The sequence below is a fragment of the Papio anubis genome, chromosome 12, assembly GCF_008728515.1.
Source record: "Papio anubis isolate 15944 chromosome 12, Panubis1.0, whole genome shotgun sequence".
Classification (NCBI taxonomy): Eukaryota; Metazoa; Chordata; class Mammalia; order Primates; family Cercopithecidae; genus Papio; species Papio anubis.
Genome location: NC_044987.1, coordinates 68549228 through 68568492, shown reverse-complemented (window position 1 = coordinate 68568492; position 19265 = coordinate 68549228). Strand labels below are relative to the sequence as shown.

The 19265-nt window shown below is 42.0% G+C and overlaps 1 protein-coding gene across 7 annotated transcripts in view; it reads left to right on the top strand.

Moving 5' to 3' along the window:
• The window catches only part of DENND5A (DENN domain containing 5A), a 129943-nt gene that overhangs the window by 42974 nt on the left and 67704 nt on the right, over window positions 1–19265 (top strand). The gene's annotated exons all lie outside the window — the stretch shown is intronic.

The window sequence follows — 19265 nt, the reverse complement described above, 5'->3', positions numbered from 1 at the left end:
AGTGATTTGCATAAGGCTTGAGATATGCTGAACCATGCTAGAACCCCAAGCTTTCTTGCTTCCCTTCAAGAGTTCTCTCCTTCTTCCCTTCCTTTAGGCATGTTGTTTTAGGTTTATATTTTATTTTATTTTATTTATTTTATTATTTTATTTTATTTTATTTTTTGAGATGGAGTCTTGCTTTGTCACCCAGGCTGCAGTGAATGGCATTATCTCGGCTCACGGCAACCTCTGCCTCCTGGGTTCAAGCGATTCTCCTGCCTCAGCCTCCCTAGTAGTTGGGATTACAGGCACGCGCCACCACACCTGGCTAATTTTTGTATTTTTTAATAGAGACAGCGTTTTGCTATGTTGGCCAGGCTGGTCTTGAACTCCTGACCTCAGGTGATCTGCCCACCTCGGCCTCCCGGAAGTGCTGGGATTACAGGCATGAGCCACTGCACCTGGCCGTTTTAGGTTTATTTTTAAATGGTCAGGGCATGCCTCTGTTTATGAAAGGATTCTAAATAACAATCACAGAGGACTATCTTTTATATTCTTTAGTAAGCTGAATAATTTATCGGAAAAGCTGTAACCTACAGTCAATAGGTTGAAGGATATTAACATTCCCAGGTACCAGTGTCAGATGTTATGCTTCTTTTCTCTCTTGCTTGCTCTGTTGCCCAGACTGGAGTGCAGTGGCGTGATCATAGCTCACCGCAGCCTCCATCTCCCTGGCTCGAGCAATCCTTCCACCTCAGCCTCCCAAGTAGCTGGGACCTCAGGCGTGGTGCTATCACGCCCTGCTAATTTAATTTTTTAAATTAATTAATTAATTTTTTTTTTTTTTTTTTTTTTTGAGACTGAGTCTGGCTCTGTCGCCCAGGCTGGAGTGCAGTGGCCGGATCTCAGTTCACTGCAAGCTCCGCCTCCCGGGTTTACGCCATTCTCCTGCCTCAGCCTCCCGAGATGCTGGGACCACAGGCGCCCGCCACTTCGCCCGGCTAGTTTTTTGTATTTTTTTAGTAGAGATGGGGTTTCACCGTGTTAGCCAGGATAGTCTCGATCTCCTGACCTCATGATCCGCCCGTCTCGGCCTCCCAAAGTGCTGGGATTACAGGCTTGAGCCACCGCGCCCGGCTAATTAATTAATTTTTTTGAGATGGAGTCTTGCTCTGTTGCCCAGGCTGGAGTGCAATGGTGAGATCTCGGCTCACTGCAACCTCCACCTCCCGGGTTCAAGTGATTCTCTTGCCTCAGCCTCCTGAGTAGCTGGGATTACAGGTGCCTGCCATCATGCCCAGCTAATTTTTTAATTTTTAGTAGAGATGGGGTTTCACCATGTTGGCCAGGCTGGTCTTGAACTCCTGACCTCCACCTGCCTTGGCCTATTCTGCCCGCCTCAGCCTCCCAAAGTGCTGGGATTACAGGTGTGAGCCACCGCGTCCAGCCAGCTATTACAGTTTTAACTTTCAGAGACAAGCAGCTTGTATTCTAGATCATGCTACAATCAAGAACTCTTTCTACTTTACCATGCTAATTGCTTCAAAAATGATTCTTTCTTTGGCTAGTTCAAATGATAGATGCAGGGATGATCAGTTGCAGCTATAGTGATTTAGCATTTAATAGCTATGTCTGGTAGAAGGTGTGCTGTATCAAGACCTTGTGGCAACTTTGCTTATAACTGATGTAATTGCAGCTTATTGCTCCACTGCAGGTAGGGTTGAATTTCAGCATGGAAAGCACGTTCTTGAGGCCTCTTCGCTTTTCCTCATTCAAGGCTGTATCCGGGGTTGATATCTAGCCTATATGCCATATGTGTATGGCTAGTGTTTGTTCTGATTGGTTGGTGCTCACACTGCACAGATTGTTAAATATTTTGAAAATTGTATCTGGTTCTATTCATCTGTATTCTCTGATCTTGTATCTGGCTCTATTCATCCCTATTCTCTGATCTTATGTCAGACCTGAAGTTTCTCTAGTTTTTCTGTAGTGTATTTATAGGGAAAAATTGCCTTTTTTCCTTCTCATGCTCTTAAGCAACTTCATATTAAAAAGTTCCTGGAAACATTAAATTTTGCTTTTACTATTACAGGCCATTATACATTATTTTAAGTCCACTTAGTGATCTAAAAGATTTCAAACATTTATGAGTCAATTAAAGAAATTTGAACACTGACTAGAATTTTGGCATTAGAATTTTTTTGGTCAAATTTTTCTAGGTATAATAATAGTATTGAGGTTGTGTTAAAAAAAGATACTGTCTTTTAGAGAGACATGCTGAAATATTATAAATAAAATGATATATCTGGATTTGCTTTAAAATAATCTGGCGTGAGGATATACAGGTAAAGCAAGATTAGACATGCATTGATAATTGCTAAAGCTAGGCGATAGATACATGGCAGTTCATTGTACTTTTTATGATAAAATGTTAGAAAAAGCTCATGTACTCTTAAAAGATTCTTGCATTTGTAAAATTATAATTGGATATTAAAAATTTTCGCCGGGCGCAGTGGCTCACGACTATAATCCCAGCACTTTGGGAGGCCAAGGCGGGCGGATCATGAGGTCAGGAGGTCAAGACCATCCTGGCTAACACGGTGAAACCCCATCTCTACTAAAAATATAAAAAATTAGCCAGGTGTGGTGGCATATGCCTGTAGTTACAGCTGTTTGGGTGGCTGAGGCAGGAGAATTGCTTGAACTTGGGAGGCAGAGGTTGCAGTGAGCCAAGATTGCACCACTGCACTCCAGCCTGGGCAACAGAGCGAGACTCTGTCTTAAAAAAAAAAAAAAAAAATTCTCAGTTAGTTAAAGACATTATTGGCAATTATAACTAATTATAACTTCTGATTTCCTTGTAATAATTAGAAATATACATGGGGTTGGCTGTACACGGTGGCTCACCCCTGTAATCCCAGCACTTTGGGAGGCCGAGGCAGACGGATTGCCTGAGGTCAGGAGTTCGAGACCAGCCTGGCTAACACGGTGAAACCCCATCTCTACTAAAAATACAAAAATTAGGCCGGGTGCGGTGGCTCAAGCCTGTAATCCCAGCACTTTGGGAGGCCGAGACGGGTGGATCACAAGGTCAGGAGATCGAGACCATCTCTACTAAAAAATACAAAAAACTAGCCGGGCGAGGTGGCAGGCGCCTGTAGTTCCAGCTACTCGGGAGGCTGAGGCAGGAGAATGGCATAAACCCAGGAGGCGGAGCTTGCACTGAACTGAGATCCTGCCACTGCATTCCAGCCTGGGCTACAGAGCGAGACTCTGTCTCAAAAAAAAAAAAAATACAAAAATTAGCCAGGCCAGGCGTAGTTGCTCATACCCGTAATCCCAGCACTTTGGGAGGCCAAGGCGGATGGATCACCTGAGATCAAGAGTTCGAGACCAGCCTGACCAACATCATAATAGAGAAACCCCATCTCCATTAAAAATACAAAAATTGGCTGGGGGTGGTGGCAGACAACTGTAATCCCAGCTACTCGAGAGGGAGGCTGAGGCAGGAGATTCGCTTGAACCCAAGAGGTGGAGGTTGCAGTGAGCTGAGATCACACCACTGTACTCCATCCTGGGTGACAGAGCAAGACTCCATCCCCAAAAAAAAAAAAAAAAAGGAAATATATGTGGGGTTAATAGATTTCCAACCAAAGGCAAAAAATCTGATCTTTTAATTAGCTTGTATAATATTTTTACATACATTTCCAAATAGCTTTTTGACATATTAAAATTGATGCCTCCATTATTATTTATTCCTTTTTAGGATTCTAGTTGGGAGCCATTGACATTAAACTTTTTGACTAATCTTGTTTGTATCTAGACTTTTTTTTTTTTTTTTGGAGACAGGGTGTCATGTTGTTGTGTCTAGGCTGGAATGCACTGGTGCCATCTCAGCTCACTGTAAGCTCTGCCTCCCAGACTTAAGCAGTTTTCCCACTTCAACCTCCTGAGTAGCTGGGACTAAAGGTACATGCCACAATGCCTGGCTAGTTTTTGTATTTTTCAGACAGGGTTTCACCATGTTGCCCAGGCTGGTTTTGAATTCAATTCAGGTGATCCACCTGTCTCAGCCTCTCAAAGTGCAGGGACTACAGGCATGAGCCACTATGCCCGGCCTCTGTCTAGACTTCTTAACCCTGGAGTTGTATTGCTAATTAATAAATATTTTTAGTCTTTTTTCTTTTCCTATGTATGTTGCTTTAATGGTTAGATTGTATTCCATTGCCTTGATGTGCCAAACTGTCTTCTTGTTGATAGGCATTTGCTTTGCTTTTTCTTTTTCTTGCAGGTTTAGCAGATCAAAGGGTGTGGATTTTTTAAAATAGCATTTATGATGTCATTCCAGATTGGAAGAGCCTATAATGGCCTTTAATAGTAAAACATTTTATGTTTCTAGGAATTTTTAAAATATAAAGTTATTTAAGAGCATGAGGAGCAAAAAAAGGGAATTTTCTCCTATAAATATACCATAGACAAATTAGAGAAACTTCAGATCTGACATAAGATCAGAGAAGAGGGATGACTCGAGCTAGATACGATTTTCAAAATATCCAAAGGTGTCACTTTGTGCGTGGGGACCTATTCAGTGTTTTTGTTGTTGTTGCTGTTGTTTGTTTGTTTGTTTGAGATGGAGTCTCGCTGTGTCATCCAGGCTGGAGTGAAGTGGCGCTATCTCAGCTCACTATAACCTCTGCCTTCCAGGTCAAGAGATTCTTCTGCCTCAGCCTCCCAAGTGTAGCTGAGACTACAGGCACCCGCCACCATGCCCGGCTAATTTTTGTATTTTTAGTAGAGACAGGGTTTCAGCATGTTGGCCAGGCTAGTCTTGAACTCCTGACTTCAGGTGATCCACCCGCCTCGGCCTCCCAAAGTGCTGGGATTACAAGCATGAGCCACCCACTCCTGGCCAGTATTTTCATTCATATTTTTTTCGTGTTGAATTGTTATTATTATTATTTTTGAGACCGAGTTTTGCTCTTGTTGCCCATACTGGAGTGCAATGGCATGATCTCGGCTCACTGCAACCTCCACCTCCTGGGTTCAAGTGATTCTCCTGTCTCAGCTTCCCAAGTAGCTGGGATTAGAGGTGCCCGCCACCACATCCAGCTAATTTTGTGTTTTCAGTGGAGATAGGGTTTTTCCATGTTGGTCAGGCTGGTCTTGAACTCGTGACGTCAGGTGATCTGCCCGCCTCGGCCTCCCAAAGTGTTAACGATTACAGGCGTGAGCCACTGTGCCTGACCCGAATTATTTTTAAATATCATACGTTGCAAGCAAACTATCATTTTTTGCAATTTATAAGAAAGTTATGCCACAGGCGTTTAAGCACATCTTTTTTTTTTTTTTTTTTTTTTTTGCTTTTAGTGTTCTTTGTCCTGCTTTAATTTTTTTATATGATTTTTCTTATATACCACCTTGTTTTTTGAGGTGGGTAGGTAGGTGGGACATAAATCACAAATTGAAAAAACAAAACCAAACCAATCTCTCTTCAGAATGTTTTGTAGAGTAAGGTATTAAGCTTCATTTGAATAAAATAAAATTCCCTGGGCTTCTAGAGTGCTTTAACTGAGCCCCTCTTTCCTTTCTTTCTAAATGATGATATCCAATCAGAAAAAACGTTAATCTACTGCATTACTCCACATTCTTTGTCTTTGAGATTTGTAACATCTGAAAAATTTCTTTTTGTTACAGAAGTCTGTTGTGATTTGTCCCTTGTGCAGGACCTGTAATGGACATCTTAAAGCACTGGCTTAAAGTATTTTTTGGCTCACAGATCCCTTGGAAAATATGATGCAAGCTGTGGATTCTTGCCTGAGCCCTATCAGTCAGGATCGTTTGAGTGTTGGCCTGCCAGGCCTATTGCATTAAAATCTTGGGATGTCCCCTCACTTTATATTGGAGTTACCCTTTGTCACTCTCTTTTGATGGCTCCAGTTTCCTCCATCCTGTATGTAAGTCGTTTTTTTGTTAATTCCCATTTTGGCAGAGCATATGCTTCCTGAGAAAGGATGCATAGAAAATACATTTTGTTTTTGAGATTATATGTTTGAAATTTCGTTCTTTTACTCTCTTACTTTACTTATTATTTGACTGAGTATATAATTCTAACTGGAAATAATTTTCCCACAGAATTTTGAGGACATTGCCTTATTGTCTGCTAGCTTCCAATGTTGCTATTGAGAAATTCAGTGCTATTCAGATCTCTTTCCTTGGTAAATTTGTTTCTTCCTGGAAACATCTAGAATTTTCTCATTGTCCCTGGCATTCTGAAATTACATCATGACGTGTCTTGGTGTGGGTCTGTTTTCATCCACTGTGCTAGATCCTTGAAGAGCACTTTCAATTTGGAAATTCATGCCTTTCATTTCTGGGAAACTTTATTATTTTGTTGATAATTTCCTCCCCTTTATTTTCTCTCTTTCCTCTTTATGGCATACTTTTATTTGGGTTTTAGACCTCTTGGATGGACTCTAATTTTATTATTATTTCTTAAATAAATAAATAAATTTATTTTATTTTATTTATTTATTTTTTTTAGATGGAGTTTCATTCTTGTTGCCCAGGCTGGAGTGTAGTGGTGCGATCTTGGCTTACTGCAACCTCCGCCTCCTGGGTTCAAGCGATTCTCCTGCCTCAGCCTCCCAAGTAGCTGGGATTACAGGCATATGCCACTACACCCAGCTAATTTTTATTTTTTTAGTAGAGGTGGGGTTTCACCATGTTGGCTAGGTTGGTCTCGAACTCCTGACCTCAGGTGATCCACCTGTCTCAGCCTCCCAAAGTGCTGGGATTACAGATGTGAGCCACCACACTGGCCCAGTACATTTATTTTTCATACAAAGTTTCACTCTGTCACCCAGCTGCAGTGCAGTGACATGATCACAGCTCACTCCAGCCTCCATCTCCCGGGCTCTAGCCATCTTCCCACCTCAGCCTACTACAGGCACACTCCACCACACCCAGCTAATTTTTGTATTTTTAGTAGAGACAGGATTTCGCCATATTGCACAGACTGGTCTCAAACTCCTGGGCTCAAGTGATCCACTCGCCTTGGCCTCCCAAAGAGCTGGGAGCCGCTGCACCCCACCTAAGCATGAGCTGAGCCTAAGTGTGAGCCACTGCACCCAGCCTAATTTTATTACTATATTTTCTCTAATTTTATTTCTTTTGTCCTACTTTTGAGGATATTTCCTCAAATCTATTTTCTAACTTTTCTATTGAGTTTAAAATTTTTCTAACACCATTTTAATTTCCACAAGCTTGTTTTTATTTTTATTTATGTTTTCGAGACAGGGACTTGCTCTGTCACCCAGGCTGGAGTGCTGTGGTGCTATCTCAGTCCACTTCAACCTCTGCCTCCTGGGCTCATGCAGTTCTCCTGCCTCAGTCTCCTGAGTAGCTGAGACTACTGGTGGGCACCACCATGCCTGGCTAGTCTTTTAATTATTATTTTGTAGAGATGGGGTCTTGCCATGTTGCCCAGGTTGGTCTCAAACTCCTGGACTCAAGCAATCTCCACCCACCTTAGCCTCCCAAAGTGCTGAGATTATAGGCATCAGCCACTGCCCGGCCTTGTTTTATTTTCTGAATATTCTTTTAAAACAACAGTCTATTCTTGTTTTATATATATAGTATCATCTTTTATCTCTGCATATCTTTTATCTGTGATAATTTTTTTGTGTGGGAAAAGATACTTTGTTGGAAATGACACATGCTCTGATAGTAGGAGACTATATTTTACTAGTGTGCCAAATTTCTTTTGTTGTCTTTTTATTTTTTAAATCACTTTATGAAGATGTAATTTACATAGTCTACATACCTGCTCATAGTATACAATTTCTGTTTTTTAGTATATTTGCAGAGTTGTGCAATCATTACCATAATTTAATTTTAGAACATTTTAATCACTTTAAAAAGCAACCTTGTACTAATTAGCAGTCACTCTGTATCCCCTCACCCTAGGTAAACTAGTAATCTACTTTCTGTCTCCATATATAGGCCTTTTCTGGGCAATTAATTAATTAATTAATTTGAGGCAGAGTTTTTGCTCTTATTGCCTAGGCTGGAGTGCAATGGTGAGATCTCGGCAACCTCCGCCTCCTGGGTTCTAACTATTCTCCTGCCTCAGCCTCTCAAGTAGCTGGAACTACAGGCGTGCCCCACCATGCCTGGCTAATTTTTGCATTTTTAGTAGAGATGAGGTTTCACCATGTTGGCCAGGCTGGTCTCAACTCCTGACCTCAGGTGATTGCCCACCTTAGCCTCCCAAAGTGCTGGGATTACTGGCGTGAGCCATCGTGCCCAGCCAGGACATTTTATATAAATGGAATGATAAAGTATGTGATCTTAGGCCACTTGACATGTTTTCAAGGTTCATCTGTGTCGTAGCATATAACAGTACACCATTCTTTTTCATGGCTGAATAGTGTTCCATTGTATTATTATACATTTCATTCATCTGTTCATTAGCTGATGCCTGCTGATTCTTTTGTATTTATTTTTTTGAGATGGAATCTTGCTCTGTTGCCCAGACCATAGTGCAGTAGTGTGTGATCATAGCTCACTGCAGCCTCGAACTCCTGGGCTTAAGTGATCCTCCCACCACAGCCTCCTGAGTAACTGGTACTACAGATGCATACCACCATGCCTGGCTTATTATTATTGTTTTTATTATTGTTTTGAGATAGGATCTTGTTCTGTCACCCAGGCTGGAGTGCAGTAGCACCATCACAGCTCACTGCAGCTCAATCTGCCAGGCTCAAGCAATCCTTCTACCTCAGCCTCCAGACTAGTAATTATTAAAATTTTTTTTTTACATTTATTTATTTATTTATTTTATTATACTTTAAGTTCTAGGGTACATGTGCATAACGTGCAGGTTTGTTACATATGTATACTTGTGCCATGTTGGTGTGCCGCACCCATCAACTCGTCAGCACCCATCAACTCGTCATTTACATGAGATATAACTCCCAATGCAATCCCTCCCCCTTCCCCCCTCCCCATGATAGGCCTTGGTGTGTGATGTTCCCCTTCCTGAGTCCAAGTGATCTCATTGTTCAGTTCCCACCTATGAGTGAGAACATGTGGTGTTTGGTTTTCTGTTCTTGCGATAGTTTGCTGAGAATGATGGTTTCCAGCTGCATCCATGTCCCTACAAAGGACACAAACTCATCCTTTTTTATGGCTGCATAGTATTCCATGGTGTATATGTGCCACATTTTCTTAATCCAGTCTGTCACTGATGGACATTTGGGTTGATTCCAAGTCTTTGCTATTGTGAATAGTGCCGCAATAAACATACGTGTGCATGTGTCTTTATAGCAGCATGATTTATAATCCTTTGGGTATATACCCAGTAATGGGATGGCATCAGACAAAGGGCTAATATCCAGAACCTACAAAGAACTCAAACAAATTTACAAGAAAAAAACAAACAACCCCATCAAAAAGTGGGCAAAGGAGATGAACAGACATTTCTCAAAATGAATTTCTCAAATTCATACAGCCAACAGACACATGAAAAAATGCTCATCATCACTGGCCATCAGAGAAATGCAAATCAAAACCACAATGAGATACCATCTCACACCAGTTAGAATGGCAATCATTAAAAAGTCAGGAAACAACAGGTGCTGGAGAGGATGTGGAGAAATAGGAACACTTTTACACTGTTGGTGGGATTGTAAACTAGTTCAACCATTATGGAAAACAGTATGGCGATTCCTCAAGGATCTAGAACTAGAAATTTTTTCTAAAGACAGGATCTTGTTACGTTGCCCAGGCTGGTTCTGAACTCCTGGCCCCAGGCCATCCTCCTGATTAACTGCAATTACAGGCATGAGCCACAGTCCCTGGCCCTGCTGGTTCTTAAATAGGCTTTTGGTCAGTCCTCCTGTTTTTAGCTCCATCTTTATCCCCACTTTGAAAGGTGCCTAATGCTACAAGTTCCTGAGCTTTTTGGAGGTTATGTTGTATCTCAGCCTTTCTCAAGCCTACTGTTAGTAACCACTCATTCATCTGCTTTTCAGCTTCTAAAATGTTGTTACTATTACCTTCGCTCTCATTTTGTGGGTTTGTGCCACTCCCCATCCCTCATTGTTTTAGCAAGGTTTTGGAAAGAGAGAGGTAGCCGAGGAAGAGCTAATGCATACCTTCAGTCCTCAGTCTTTCACTGAAAGTTTAAAAGGTGGGATTCCCATGCTGTGTCAGGCTCTAGGCCCAATAGTCATGGAATGACCAAGCTAGAAAAACCTTTAGAGATGAGCAGCTAGTCATGTACTTCATCTTTCAGCTGAAGAGAATGAGACTCACAGGACTTAGTAAATTGTTTAACGTCATACAATTAGTAAGTAGCCAAGTTAGGTCCTTAATCCTGTCTCCTGCCTTCTTAACTAGTTGCTCAGACTTAATTTAGGCTGATTACTTTAACATTCAGTATTGAGGAGAGCATGGGGACCCTTGCTCAGATTTGGCCTCTGCCACTTTTTAGTTACGGAAATGGGTTTGCTTAAGCCCAATTTTCTGGAGGGACTAGCTTTTAGAGAAAGGTGCATGTGTACCTACCTGTGTAGCCTCTGGGAGCTCACTGTATTTGAAAGAGTGTGTGTATACATCTAACTAATTTATTAATTATATAAAAGAATGGCTGGGTGCAGTGACTTACGCTTGTAATCCCAGCACTTTGGGAGGCTGAGGCGGGCAGATCTTCTGAGGTCAGGGGTTCAAGACCAGCCTGGCCAACACGGCGAAACCCTCTCTCTACTAAAAATACGAAAACAATTAGCTGGGCATGGTGGTGCGTGCCTGTAATCCCAACTATTAGGGAGGCTGAGGCAGGAGAATTGCCTGAACCTGGGAGGTGGAGGTTGCAGTGAACTGAGATTGCATCACTGTACTATAGCCTGGGTGACAGAGCGAGACTCCATCTTAAAAAAAAAAAAAAAAAACACAGGATTGGGTTTCTTAGACTGGTCTAAAAGACCATGAATTGGACAGCTGGTTGCATCACCCACTAAACAGGAAATTATGTGAGTTCCAGATGTTACCTGACAGATGTGTGCTCTGCAGGGCATTTGACTGGGCTAAAAGGAATGCAATGTGAACAAAAGTGCTTTCAGTTTGTCCTAGATGTAGTTTGGAACAGTCCTGACTAGATAGGCTCTCAAACCCTAGTCTTTCTAAAACTGCTCACATAAGAAGTTCAGCCATTTTAGAAATACTGGGTACATGAGTTGGATCACGTGTGGTACCTGGAAGATGTTAAGCAGGAGGCAAAACATCAATAGGAATAATGGCTGTATATACAAACCTAAAATGATCTGACAAAGTAAATGTGTTGAGAAAGACAGTGAACAAATCTGCCTCGAGAAAACAGGAGTAACAGGGTTTATCTTAAATTTACATTGAAAAGCCTGGTCAGCAGCTTTCCTGGGTTAGTGCCTTGGAAGAGGACTTAGAAGTGGCCTGTGGGACCTGTGCGGTGGCTCATGCCTGTAATCTCAGCACTTTGGGAGGCCAAGGTGGACGACGGATCACTTGAGATCAGGAGTTCGAGACCAGTCTGGCTAATATGGCACAACCCCATCCCTACTAAAAAGAGAAAGATTAGCTGGGCATGATGGCAGGCGCCTGTAATCCCAGCTACTTGGGAGGCTGAGGCAGGAGAATCAGTTGAACCTGGGAGGCAGAGGTTGCAGTGAGCCAAGATTGTGCCACTGCACTCCAGCCTGGGTGACAGAGCGAGACTCCGTCTCAAAAAAACAAAACAAAACAAAAAAGGCCTGTGGGTGGGGGTTGGGGGACAGTGGACAGTTCACTGCTTGTATTCTGGGTACTTATTTGCATGACTCCTGAGCACCACAGTCAGCTGGTGATGTGGACCAAGGTAAAGCCTGTCTCTTCAAGGAACAGTTACCTTCTTTACGTCATGGTGTAGGAGTTGTAAAATCACTTTAATTTCATGTGAAGAAGAGATAAGGAAGAGTGATAGCTTCCAAAACTCTGCAGTCCTTATTGTGTGTGTGTGCCTGTATTTAAGGTGTCTCTATTTAAAAAGAGCTGATACTAATGAATGTCATCTATTAGTAAAAGTAATCATAAGGTTAATTCTCATTTAATTAGAAATGTGTAATCTCTTCCCTTCCTACATTGTGCCCTACCATCAGACAGGTGATGCCCTCTGATTTGTGTAGGGGTTCAGAAATTATGTAGAAGATAGGGAGAATTGAAATGCTGGAGCAGCCAGAGAGTTGAAGACAAAACAACCTAGCTCTCAACATGTACAAAAAATAGAAGTGTGAGTTGATAGCAGTGCTATGCTGCTGGGCAGTCTATTTCACAAGTGTTTATAACAGGAAAGATACAGTGCCATCTTTTAGTGTGGGAAATAAACTGATTATAGCATGGATGACACTCAGTTGATGACCATGGTCACCAATAGTATCAATTTTAGGATATCCCAGAATGCCACTATGCAAAGGATAGCATATTAACTTAGACATATGCATTCACAGAGGAAAGAATTTCATCATTCTTGCTGCAGATAATCTGCAGATAATGTGAAATAGACCTTATAGGATTGCTGTTGATACGGTAAGTTGAGGCGCAGTCCATGTGATACTGAAACAGGAGAGGTTCCCTTGTCCCCTCCCTGGCTTGCTGCTGCTGCTGCTTTTTTTTTTTTTTTTTTTTTTTGCAGACAGAGTCTCGCTCAGCCACCCAGGCTGGAGTGCAGTGGTGCAATCTCAGCTCACTGCACCCACCGTCTCCAGGGTTCAAGCGATTGTCTCGTCTCAGCCTCCTAAGTAGCTGGGATTACAGAAACTCATGCCTGGCTAATTTTTGTGTTTTAGTAGAGATGGGGTTTCACTATGTTGGCCCAGCTGGTCTTGAACTCCTGACCTCAGTTGATCACCCGCCTCTGCCTCTCAAAGTGCTGGGATTACAGGTGTGAGCCACCGTACCCTGCCCACAGTATAGTTTTGAATGCCTGAAATGTATTGCCTGCAGTCTCTGTTTTAAAAACCCTGAGAGGTTGTTAGAACCATTAAAAAAAAGTTTTTTTGTTTCTTTTTTTAAGATAAACTTTAAGTTACCTTTAAGTTAAACTTAAAGGTAATTATAGATTTATTTGCAATTGTAAGAAATAACACAGAGCGATCCCCTGTGCACTCTACCCAGATTCCCTTATTGGTGACATCTTGCAGAACTATATAGATATTATCAGAAACTCACGCCTGTAATCCCAGCACTTTGGGAGACTGAGGCAGGTGGATCACCTGCAGTCAGGAGTTCGAGACCAGCCTGGCCAACATGGTGAAACCCCATCTCTACTAAAAATACAAAAAAATTAGCTGGATATGGTGGTGGGCACCTATAATCCCAGCTACTTGGGAGACTGAAGAAGGAAAATTGCTTGAACCTGGGAGGTGGATGTTGCAGTGAGCCAAGATTATGCCATTGCACTCCAGCCTGGGCAACAAGAATGAAACTCTGTCTCAAAAGAAAAAAAAAAAAAAGTTATCAGAACCAGGAACTTGACATTGATATAGTCAAGGTATCAAAGAGTTCCATCACTGTGAGAATTCTTGGGGTTGCCCTTTTATAGCCACACCCATCTACCTTCCTCTCCCCACAGCCACCCAACTCTCCCCCTCCCCCACCATTCTTTGCTTCTCTAATTTTGTCATTTCAAGAATATTATATAAATGGAATCATACAATACGTAACCTGTTGTGATTGGCTTTTTTTATTCCTATTCAGGTCTACTGGTGATGAATTCTGTCTGTTTTGCCTGAAAATATTTTTATTTTTATTTAAGTTTGCCTTCATTTTTGAAGGATTTTTTTTTTTCTGTTCATAAAGTTCTGGGTTTGACAGATATTTATTTATTTATTTTTCAGTACTTGTAAGGTGTTCCTTCTTTTTTTTTTTTTTTTGTTTGAGACGGAGTCTCGCGCTGTCGCCCGGGCTGGAAGTGCAGTGGCCGGATCTCAGCTCACTGCAAGCTCCGCCTCCCGGGTTTGTGCCATTCTCCTGCCTCAGCCTCCCTAGTAGCTGGGACTACAGGCGCCCGCCACCTCGCCCGGCTAGTTTTTTGTATTTTTTAGTAGGGACGGGGTTTCACTGTGTTAGCCAGGATGGTCTCGATCGCCTGACCTCATGATCCGCCTGTCTCGGCCTCCCAAAGTGCTGGGATTACAGGTTTGAGCCACTGCGCCCGGCCATGTTTTCTAGCCTTCATTGTTTCTGATGAGAAGGCAGTTGTAATTTCAGTTTCTTCCCCCGAATATAATGTGTGTCCTTTCTTTCTAGCTCTTTTCAAGGTTCTCTCTTATCACTGGTTTCCAGAAGTTTGTCTGTGATGTACTTGTGTATTATTTTATTGGCATTTATACTGCTTGGAGTCCGTTGAGCTTTTTGAATCTGTAAATTTTTGTCTTTTACCAAATTTGGGAAAATTTTGATTCTTCTTCAAATATTGTTTTCTGCCTCATTCTATTTTCCTTCTGGAACTCCAATTATATTATGTTAGACTTGTTGCCCCACACATCTCTGAGGTCCCTCTCTCCTGCTGCCCTTTCTTTTTTAATTTATACATTTTATTTTGTAGAGATGGGGTCTTACTGTGTTACCCAGACTGGTCTTGAACTCCTGGCCTCAAACATTCCTCTCAACCTTGGCCTCCCAAAGTGCTGAGGTTACAAGTGTGAGCTACCACGCCCAGACAGCTCTTTCTTTCTCTAATCCTTTTTTCTCTCTGTATTTCTGATTGGATAATTTTTGTTGTTCTTTTGTCAAGGTCAGTAACTCCTCTGTAGTTTCCAATCTGCTTTTAAGCCAGCCCACTGCGTTGTAATGTCTGTTTCTCTGTTGCGATTTTTTTTTTTTGAGACGGAGTCTTGGTCTGTTGCCTAGGCTGGAGTGCAGTGGCGCGATCTTGGCTCACTGCAACCTCCGCCTCAACCTCAAGAGATTCTTCTACCTCAGCCTCCCGAGTAACTGGGACTACAGGCGCACGCCACCATGCTCTGCTGATTTTTGTATTTTTAGTAGAGACGGGGTGTCACCATATTGGCCAGGCTTGTCTCGAACTCCTGCCTCAGCCTCCCAATGTGCTGGGATTACAGGTGTGAGCCACCACACCTGGCCTGAGATCTATTTTTTTCATTCATAATGATCATACCTGCTTTAAAATTCCTGTTTGCTAATTCCAGTATTTGAGTAAACTTAGGGTTGGTTTCTGTTGATTGACTTGTCTCTTGAGAATAGGTCATATTTTTCTGTTTCTTTATATGCTGAGCAGTTCTGGATTGTAAAGAACTAGATTCTGTTACCTCCCTCCAGAGAGCATTCTTATTTTATTATTATTATTGTTGTTATTTTTAAGTTAACTGTTTCCCTGTAGTGAGTGGCAACTTAAATCTCAGTTCAGTTTTTTTACCCTTAACTTGGCTGCTTGGGGTCTGCTCCATGCATGCGTGGTTCAGGGATCAGCCAGTTTTGTAGGCAGAGTTTGTACATAGATTTTTGGGTCTTCCCTTCTGTGGTTCTCTCTGGAATTTCCCTCTTTCACTTCCCAGCTGCTGTGGTTTGCCTTAAAATTTGTCCTCTGGTTTCTGAAGCTAGTAAGGTTATGAGTTGTTCAGTTTTACCCACCTCTTATGACAGACAGGTACTTGCCTGACTGGAAGCCATAAAAAAGGGAAACTCACCCAGTATCATTACCTTCTTCTAAATGATGACTTTTTTCCCTACTTGAGAATCTTCTTGCTTTTTAATTCTCCAGACAAGCTCATACTTGTCTGCAGGAAAGTTGGTCTGATGGGAGCTACTCTGCCATGACTGGAAGCAGAACCTCTGTGAACTAGATATAAAGTATTCTGTTGATAAAATCAATTTTTTCCCGTTGTAGTTTCACAGATCTTTATATTACTCTCCCTATCACCTTCAAGAGGCCAGATATAAAAATGTCTTTAAACGGGGTGTGGTGGAGCATGCCTTTAAGGGAGGCTGAAATCAGAGGATTGCGTGAGCCCGGCAGTTTGAGACCAGCCTGGGCAACCTAGCTAGATCCTGACTCTACAAAAAAATTTAAAAAATTAGCTGGGTGTGCTGGTCCCAGCTACTCTGGAGGCTGAGGTGGGAGGATAGCCTGAGCTCAGGAGGTTGAGGCTGCAGTGAGCCGTGATTGTGCCACTGCACCCCAGCCTGGGCAACAGAGTGAGACTCTATCTCAAAACAACAACAACAAATGTCGGTTTGTTTCTGGCTTGGTCAAAGCAGAACAGATAAAAAACCTATTAGAAGTTCTTGGCCGGGCGCGGTGGCTCACGCCTGTAATCCCAGCACTTTGGGAGGCCGAGGCGGGCGGATCACAAGGTCAGGAGATCGAGACCACAGTGAAACCCCGTCTCTACTAAAAATACAAAAAATTAGCCGGGCGCGGTGGTGGGCGCCTGTAGTCCCAGCTACTCAGGAGGCTGAGGCAGGAGAATGGCGTGAACCCGGGAGGCGGAGCTTGCAGTGAGCCGAGATCGCGCCACTGCACTCCAGCCTGGGCCACAGCGCGAGACTCCGTCTCAAAAAAAAAAAAATAAAAAATAAGAAGTTCTTGTAAGGCATGTATGGTTTAAAAAAAATCTGTTATGATTGATTTGAACTGTGCTTCCTTGGAAGCAGATTCATAAGGATAGACTGACACATAGTTGACTGCTTTTGAAATTGTTCTTAGAAATGGGCTTAAGATCTGATATCTAGATCTGCTGATGTTTGTATAATCTGTATGTGTTGGACAAATAATTAGTTGTTGTTTCTAGGACAATAGGACAGTTGTGGTGGCGATGTCATATTCCTAATATTGTTTGAATTTCCAGGGGTCTAAATAATTGAAATTTAAGGTACCTGTGATACACGGGGTTCAGGAGGTGGGCCTGTGTAGGTGTTTCTGAGGATTAAGTTTTCCTACTGTTTCTTCCTTTTTTTTTTTTTAGGTGGAGTCTCGCTGTGTCACCCAAGCTGGAGTGTAGTGGTGTGATCTCAGCTCACTACATCTTCCATCCCCTGGGTTCAAGTGATTCTCCTGCCTCAGCCTCCCGAGTAGCTGGGATTACAGGTGTCCGCCACCACACCCAGCTAATTTTTATATTTTTTTAGTAGAGATGGAGTTTCACTATGTTGGCCAGGCTGGTTTCTAACTCCTGACCTTGAGTGATCCACCCACCTTAACCTCCCAAAGTGCTGGAATTGCAAGCATGAGTCACCGTGCCCAGCCCCTTACTGTTTATTCTTAAAACTCAGCCCTAAGTAAGTGATGAGTGAATCATTTCAATAAAAAAAATCTTAGGTTTGTGAATCCCCTTCTCTTACCTTTTTGGCACTCTTTGTGGAGTGACTGAAATGAATATGATTTGCTTTCAGGGCCCTCATACTTCTTTATACATCTCCTTTCCCCTTGTGGAGAAGATACTTTGCTCTTGCTACTGGTCTAGTCTAATTCACAGAAGGACGTTTGTCTAACTTTGGCACCCTGTATAGTCCTTTATTCAGAACTGGACTCTTTAACAAGACTTCTTCCCTTAGCTGATTTAAAGAAGGGGCAAATGTGGAGAGGTGGTGATGGGGACAGAGGCTTTAACAATTACTTCTCCCGTGATTCATAGCCTTTCTCTCCCTTTTGACCACACTTCAGATCAGCTGGTCATGCTCACCTTTGGCGCCATTCTTCTTCTCACTTTTTAAAAGTTCTCCCCTTAATCACTCAGCTTTCCTATCTTCTCACACGTGCATGTCATGTCTTAGGGAGCACCGTACAGCCATTTAGATGAGATCAGGCACATTTAGGGTAGTTATGGCCATAGAGGCCTAGAGCCATTTTAGGAAGGCATCTTTTCTTCACAGAGGACAGTGATTCCTCTCTATGTTGTGATATTTCATGGTTTTTACTGAGGGGATTTTCTGGCTAGTTAGGAATAAATGAGCACGCGGTAACTGAAAGTGAAGAAGCTTAGGAGGAAGAAACAGTTATCTTCTTTCAGACATGAATGCAGTTTAAAAATACATCCCAAGAGTTTCAGACTGTAGACGAGATCATTATGTCAGCTGCTTGCTGCTTAATTACTTTGTACAGTAAGTGCAGGCTTACCATGAGTGGGCTCTTTGCAGGTGTTACTGAAAGCTCTGAGTCTAGCTCTACATAAGCTGTAGGCCTTTGTTGCTGCAGCTATTACCAGCTGCCTGCTGACTTTTGCCAGTCTTCTTTAGTGAAGATTACCAAATGTATTTTGAGGGATGAAATTTGCTCAAAAAGAAAGTTTCAGAAGAATTTGTTTGGAAGAAGGATCAGGAAATAAGAGGAATGAAATTATGGCACTTGCTTTTAATAACAGAAAGAAGGTTGGGTCCTATCAGAATTTGAAAATTGTGAATAAGTGAGCTGCTGCTTCTGATGTTGGACAAAACCTCAGAGAAAATAGAGGAGACATTGTAGTTATAAAAGCAATAACTTTCTGACGGGACTTATTACTAGTTTCTGGAACAGGTGCCTTAGAGTTATTATAAACTTTTCTCTTTTAGAAACTTTTGAGGTGCCTCTGGGATTGATTTAGGGTAAAGGACTTTCTGACTTAGGTGCATCTCATTCTGTAATTGTGAAGAATGCATCCTCCTTAATAACCACAAGTCCCTTTAGGTTCCAGACCAACTAAAAAAACTGTATTTGTAACAGAATTTATTCTATCAACTAGAACACGCAAACAGGACCCTGTGCCAGTGTGCTCTGAACGGTTAGGCCATGTAGGTGAAAGATCTGGAGCCTCCCAGATAATAGCCTTCCTGTGAAATGGTTATTTGTATATGTATGTTCTTTTTCCTGTATATTTGACATTGAGATCATTGAGGGTATGTGCTTTGTCTGGTTCATCTCTAGTCCTTGCAGTATCTAAGTCCCTTGATTACTCAGTAAACAGGTAATATAATTCATTTGACTTGTCCTTGATTGTTTCCCATATGTTTCCATGACACCTAAAATTTATTTGTTTGAACTGTTTATATGTGTTTAATTTGTCCCATACTCCCTAATTCCTTAGGAAAAGCAATATTTGGGACAGTATACTTTTAGATAGAGCACTAGTGACTTTACAGTAATTTGGTATCAATTGAGCTCTTCATTCTACTATACCGTATTATAATGTTTTTCAAACTGAATTGTGATCATTAGTAGGCCTGCAGTCAGCATTTTTAGTTTTAATGATATAGAGTAGGAAATATGAGAGGACATT